Consider the following 7746-nt stretch of genomic DNA (forward strand, 5'->3'; position numbering starts at 1 on the left):
TTATCCGCGCAGGGCTTTGCCTAAGCACTACGAGAATATGACCAGAGGCGTAAACTATGGAGGGGGGCACCGCACACGGCTAACAATTGTTGGTGTGTGTTCTAGGTGCCCCCTTCCCATGTATATATAGGTGGGAGGGGGAGGGGAGTGATGAGGATACAGACCTAGGATAGGGTCATGGGCCTGACCCATACGTCCTACCCAAGGTCACTACCCTAGAAGATAAGAAGTCCAAGAGGCAATAAGGGACCCCCAGTCAAAGATGTCGAGTGTAATCCACTCGACCAGTCATACCACTCGGGTGACCCCCTACCTATTGTCACTCGACCATTAAAGGAATCACTCGACCTACCGAAGATCAGGAGTCACTCGGCATTGCAACGGGCAGGCGTTCACTCCGTAGTATTTAAGGTCATTAATAGCACTTAAGGCTGGCATTATCAGTAACGCCCCTACTTTATGTACATTAAGCTCCTTCTAACGGAGGACGGTGAGGGTCTTGGTGTACTCTATATAAGCCACCCTCCTCCTCTGGCACAAGGGTTCCCATCCCCTGTAACATTACACACATATAATCTAGTCGACCGCCTCCGAGCACCAAGACGTAGGGCTGTTACTTCCTCCGAGAAGGGTCTGAACTCGTAAAACCCGCGTGTACACCTTCATCATAGCTAAGATCTTGCCTCTCCATACCTACCCCCCTTTCTACTGTCAGTCTTAGAACCACGACAGTTGGCGCCCACCATGGGGCAGGTGTCTTAGCGACTTGTTGGTGAAGTTGAAAATTTTTCCGATCATCATCATCATGGTTTCCGGCGGCGGATAGGCTGAGGGCCGCGAGATCCATCTGGCGCGCTCGTTTTCATCACTGACGACTCCGCTTGGCTTCAGGAAGCTCCCCATGACGTTGAGGCGCTCCCCGTCTGGGGGGCGACGCACTTTCGCGCGTGCTTTCGTGGCATCCTTCTCCGGCAGCCGTCGACTCAGTATCAGTCGGCTTCGATGGTGTCTTCCCTCCTCGCTGTTTGCCGCCGCAAGCAATCCGGTTGGTTGTGGCTTCAGCGGTGGGTAAAGCACGTGGTGGCTCGATGTTCGGCCACCCATCAAGTCGCGGCAATCGAGCCCGACGAAACTCTCCATGGCCTGTTCGATCTGTCGACTGGCTCCGTGGAGACCGCATCCGAGTGCGATAGCAGTGACCCTGCGGCTAAAGTCTTGATGGTCGATGGGCCGTGTGGTCCACCTGGTTTCCACCATGAAGACGACGAAGATGGTGGCGGCGATCCGTCGCGCGTCCATGAGGAATACCATCCTGAACCCCTTTCTTCGCAGCAGAGGGAGGAACTTCGTCGCCGCAACATGGATGCACTCCACACGCCCATCGTTGGAGAAACCCCCAAGGCTCGGGCCTTGGAAGAGGTGCGCTTGGCTAATTTGGCTGAGCACACTCGACTGGAGAACCTTCAGCGCGCTCTCGACGAGCGTGCTCGGGAGTGGATCCCTGAGTCCAGTCGACGACAGCTTTTCCCACCTCCACCTAAGGTATACCGCACTCCGATCCAAAATCTCACAGCTGCGGCCCGAATAGCAGAGTCAGTTCAGCCTTCCCAGTCAGAGGCCGACAGAGGTTTGATGCAGATCCGGGCCTTGCTCCAGGCAGCGGGAGAACAAAACACAACAGTGTCTCAGTCGTGGAATAGGATTCACAGCCGATCTGTAGTAGTGGATACAGTTCAGTCAACCCACATCCCAAGATCGCCCCTGCGGTGTGAAGGCCATGGACAGTATGATCATTGGCTCGACCGCGACAATCGTCGTCGAGTGCCCACGCCTCCTCCAAGGAGTGCATCATATGTGCCTCGGCAGAATGATGATAGACACCGTCACAGTGGCGAGCGCAGAGCACCAGTCGACCCAAGAGAGACAGGCTTCCATGCGAGATCTATCCTCGTTCAAGGTCTAGTCAACCGGAACAGAGCACATAGAGAAGACCCTGGCAGAGATCATCTGAGCGGTAGTAGAGTGCATGTTTCCGGTCCAGAGTGTTTTAGCAGAACCATCATAGCCGTGGTGATTCCTCCCAACTTCAGGTTGGCGACCGGAGTCAGTAAGTTCACTGGAGAGTGCAAGCCTGAAACTTGGCTTGAGGATTACCGAGTGGCTATGCAGATTGGTGGTGGAAACGATGAAGTAGCAATGAAACATCTTCCTCTGATGTTGGAAGGGTCGGCCCGAGCGTGGTTGACTCAGTTAGCTGCAAGTAGTATATATAGTTGGGAAGAGCTTGCTCGAGTGTTTGTCAGGACTTTTGAGGGCACTTGCAAGCGGCCAGCAGGGTTGACAGAGTTGTAGCATTGTGTGCAGAAACTGAGTGAGACTTCAAGGGATTTCATTCAGAGGTGGACCACTTTGCATCACACCATTGAAAATGTATCAGAGCATCAAGCAGTGTGTGCCTTCAAGGAAGACGTCAAATACCAAGAGTTGGTCCTGAAGTTCGGTCGGACTGGAGATATGACTCTGACTCGGATGATGGAAATAGCCACCCGATACGCTAACGGAGAAGAAGAGGATCAACTCTGTAGAGGAAAGAGTAAACCAGTCGGCCAAGAGGCCGGTGGAGGCAATTCCAATCGGAAACAGAAACGTAAGGCCGAGCCCGCAGCACCCGGTGAGGTTGCAGCAAAGTTTAAGGGAAAACCTAAAGGGCCCTGGCCCCCTAAGAAGGTAAAAGATCAAGCAGGAAATGATGTGTTGGATTTACCGTGTCACATCCACACAAAGAAGGACGAAGAGGGTAATCTGATTTACCCTAAGCATACCACTCGGCACTGTCGACTCCTGATCCAGCAGTTCCGAGAAAAACAGCCCGGTGAGAAGGAGAAAGAGTCAGACAAAGACGAGGACGAAGAGGGAGACGACGGTTATCCCAAAGTCAATTCCACCCTCATGATTTTTGCTGATGTTGAGAGCAAGAGTCGGTTGAAAGTTATCAACAGAGAAGTGAATATGGTCGCTCCGGCGACGACGACCACGTACCTGAAATGGTCCCAGACAGCCATCACATTCGACTAGTCCGATCACCCTGCTGGCATAGCCACCCCTGGAAGGCAAGCATTGGTGGTCGACCCAGTGGTCGAAAGCACTAGACTGACCAAAGTGCTAATGGACGGTGGAAGCGGCCTGAACATCCTTTATGCTGAAACTTTGAAGGGGATGGGCAGTCCTATGTCCAAACTTAGCGAAAGCAACATGAGTTTCCATGGTGTTATCCCTGGAAAGAAAGCCAAATCACTCGGCCAGATCGCCCTTGACGTGGTTTTTGGTGATTACAAGAATTACCGTAAGAAAAAGTTGACATTTGAAGTTGTGGATTTCCAGACCTGCCTATGCACATTTTATGGCTCGACCATGTTACGTGTATCTCAAGTTGAAGATGCCTGGCCCCAGAGGTGTGATCACAGTTACTGGCAATCGGGAGAAGGCGGAAGAGTGCTTCCAGAAAGGTTCCAAAATTGCCGATGTGCAAATGGCAGCAGTTGAATTTCAAGAATATCAAAAGAATGCAGATCCGAGTGATTTGCTCCGAGCTAAGAAGCCTGCCACAGATTCTGCATTTCAGTAGTCTGGTGAAACGAAGCCGATTCATATTCACCCGACCGATCCCAATGCCACACCGACTCATATATCAACGACACTCGACAGCAAATAGGAAGAAGCACTCATCCAGTTCCTCTGTGAGAACTGGGACATCTTTGCATGGAAACCTTCTGACATGCCGGGTGTACCCAGAGGACTGGCTGAGCACCGTTTGCGTGTCGACCCCAAGGTATAACCCGTCAAAGAGCATCTTTGGTGGTCCGCCGTATAGAAGAGAGAAGCAATTGGCGAGGAAGTGGCTCGGCTCCTAGCAGCAGAGTTCATCCGTGAGATCTACCACTCCGAGTGGCTTGCCAATGTAGTCATGGTCCCTAATAAGGATGATTTACTTCGCATGTGCATTGATTTCAAGCATATCAATCGGTCCTGCCCGAAAGATCACTTCCCTCTCCCCCGTATCGATCAGATTGTCGACTCGATGGCGGGGTGTGAGCGCTTGTCTTTTTAGATGCATATTCTGGGTATCATCAGATCTGACTGTATGGTCCTGATGAAATAAAAAAACAGCCTTCATCACCCCATTCGGGTGCTTTTGCTATGTCACCAGGCCATTTGGTCTTAAAAATGCCAGAGCCACATTCATGAGAATGATTCAGAAGTGCCTGCTCACTCAAATCAGTCGGAATGTGGAAGCATACATAGACGACATTGTGGTCAAGTCTCGCAAAGGTTCCGACCTACTGACTGACCTTGCAGAAACCTTTGCCAACCTAAGAAGGTACGATATCAAGCTTAATCCGTCAAAGTGCACATTCAGAGTTCCAGGTGGAAAGTTACTCGGTTTTCTCGTTTCCGAATGAGCGATTGACGCCAATCCAGAAAAAGTTGATACCATCCTCCGAATGAAACGCCATGTGCGTGTGCATGACGTTTAGAAGCTTACCGGTTGTTTGGCCGCCTTGAGTCGATTCATTTCTCGTCTCGGTGAAAAGGCCTTACCTCTTTACCGATTGATGAAGAAATCCGATAAGTTTGAGTGGACTGAGGAAGCTGATGCAGCGTTTGCAGAGCTCAAAACCCTGCTTTCCACCCAACTGGTGCTCGCTGTGCCAATTAGCAAAGAGCCTTTACTGCTTTATATTGCAGCCACTGGACAAGTTGTCAGTACAGTACTCACGGTCGAGCGAGAAGAAGAAGGAAAGGCTTACAAGGTCCAGCGCCCAGTATATTATCTCTCTGAAGTCTTGACTCCATCCAAGCAACGATATCCACATTATCAGAAGCTTGTCTATGGAATGTACATGACCATGAATAAGGTTGCACATTGTTTCTCTGATCACTCCATTACAGTCGTCAGCGATGCACCATTATCTGAAATTCTGAACAACAGAGATGCAAATGGTCGAGTGGCAAAATGGGCGATTGAACTCCTTCCGTTGGATATCAAGTTTGAGGCAAAGAAAGCTATCAAGTTCCAAGCAATCGCAGATTTCCTTGCCGAGTGGATTGAGCAGCAACTGCCGACTCAAATTCACTCGGAGCATTGGACTATGTTCTTTGATGGCTCCAAGATGTTGAATGGTTTAGGTGCTGGGGTAGTATTGGTATCTCCCCGTGGAGACAAGCTTAGCTATGTTCTCCAGATTCATTTTGATTCCTCCAATAACGAAGTTGAATATGAAGCACTTTTATACGGGTTGCGTCTGGCCATTTCACTCGGCGTCCGTCGCCTTATGGTCTACGGCAACTTGGATTTGGTGGTTAATCAAGTGATGAAAGAGTGGGATGTCAGGAGCCCAACCATGACTGGTTATTGCAATGCGGTAAGAAAGCTGGAAAAGAAGTTTGAAGGGTTGGAGCTTCACCATATACCCTGACTGAAAAATCAAGCTGAAGATGAATTGGCAAATATAGGTTCTAAGAGGGAGGCCATTCCCAGCAATGTGTTTTTGGAGCACATTCATTCACCTTCAGTTCAGGAAGATCCTTTCACTGAAGAGTCCCCACAGCCTAAGAGCGCCATAGATCTGACCGAAGTCGAAATCCCTACCGTGGTCGACTTAGTCATGGAGGTTTTGGTCGTCACTCCCGACTGGACAGTGCCCTACGTTGCATACATTCTTAGGAAAGAACTTCCAGAGGATGAAGAAGAGGCTCGACAGATCGTCCGATGATCTAAAGCCTTTACCGTGATAAAAGATCAGTTGTTCAGGGAAAGTGTAACTGGAGTCTGCCAGAAATGCATCACGCCAGAAGAAGGCCGAATGATCCTCAATGATATTCACTCGGGGACCTGTGGTCACCATGCGTCCTCTCGGACCATCGTGGCCAAAGCATACCGAGCCAGATTTTACTGGCCACATGCAAACGAGATGGCGAAAGAAATAGTGGACAAATATGAAGGTTGTCAGTTTTACTCCAACATGTCCCATAAGCCTGCGTCAACTCTGAAGACTATTCCACTTGTCTGGCCTTTCGCTGTCTGGGGATTGGACATGGTTGGACCTCTGAGGACTGGCAGGAGTGGATTTTCCCATGTACTGGTGGCAGTCGACAAGTTTACCAAATGGATCGAAGCCAAGCGCATTAAAAACCTTGAAGCAAGTACAACTGTAAGTTTCATCAGAGAATTGATATTCAGATATGGTGTTCCGCACAACATCATCACAGATAATGGGTCGAACTTCGACTCTGACGAATTCAGAGCCTTTTGTGCTTCCCAAGGTACGAGGGTCAATTACGCTTTGGTCGCCCATCCTCATTCGAATGGACAGGCTGAAAGAGCAAATGGATTGATTCTCAAAGGACTGAAACCCCGATTGATGCGTGACCTCAAGCATGCAGCTGGCGCCTGGGTTGATGAACTTTCATCAGTACTTTGGGGATTGAGGACAACTCCTAATCGGTCGACTGGGCGAACTCCATTCTTCTTAGTCTACGGAGCTTAAGCCATTCTCCCGAGTGATCTGCTCCATGCTACGTCTTGAGCTTGCATTGGTTTTCCTCGAAGAGGAGAGGGTGATGCAGCAGTAGTAGCGTAAGTATTTCCCTCAGTTTTTGAGAACCAAGGTATCAATCCAGTAGGAGGCTCCTCAACAAGTCCCACGAACCTACACAAACAAACAAAGAACTCGCAACCAACGCAATAAAGGGGTTGTCAATCCCTTCACGGCCACTTCGAAAGTGAGATCTAATAAAGATAGTAAGATAAGATAAATATATTTTTGGTATTTTGTAATATAGATGCAAAAAGTAAAGATGCAAATAAAAGTAGATTGGAAGCAAATATGATAGGAGATAGACCAGGGGACCATAGGTTTCACTAGAGGCTTCTCTCAAGATAGCATAAGTATTACGGTGGGTGAACAAATTACTGCCGAGCAATTGATAGAAAAGCGAATAATTATGAGATTATCTAGGCATGATCATGTATATAGGCATCACGTCCATAACAAGTAGACCGACTCCTACCTGCATCTACTACTATTACTCCACACATCGACCGACTCCTGCCTGCATCTAGAGTATTAAGTTCATAAGAACAAAGTAACACATTAAGCAAGATGACATGATGTAGAGGGATAAACTCAAGCAATATGATATAAACCCCATCTTGTTATCCTCGATGGCAACAATACAATACGTGCCTTGCAACCATTTCTGTCACTGGGTAAGGACACTGCAAGATTGAACCCAAAGCTAAGCACTTCTACCATGGCAAGAAAGATCAATCTAGTAGGCCAAACCAAACTGATAATTCGAAGAGACTTGCAAAGATAACTCAATCATACATAAAAGAATTCAGAGAAGATTCAAATATTATTCATAGATAAACTTGATCATAAACAAACAATTCATCGGATCTCGACAAACACACTGCAAAAAGAGATTACATCGAATAGATCTCCACAAGAGAGGGGGAGAACATTGTATTGAGATCCAAAAAGAGAGAAGAAGCCATCTAGCTAATAACTATGGACCCGTAGGTCTGTGGTAAACTACTCACAACTCATCGGAGGGGCAAGGATGTTGATGTAGAGGCCCTCTGTGGTCGATTCCCCCTCCGGCAGAGTGCCGGCGAAGGCTCCAAGATGAGATCTCGCGGATACAAAAGGTTACGGTGGTGGAAATTGTGTTTCGTGTGCT

Source organism: Triticum aestivum, chromosome 4B (genome assembly GCF_018294505.1).
Source record: "Triticum aestivum cultivar Chinese Spring chromosome 4B, IWGSC CS RefSeq v2.1, whole genome shotgun sequence".
Classification (NCBI taxonomy): domain Eukaryota; kingdom Viridiplantae; phylum Streptophyta; class Magnoliopsida; order Poales; family Poaceae; genus Triticum; species Triticum aestivum.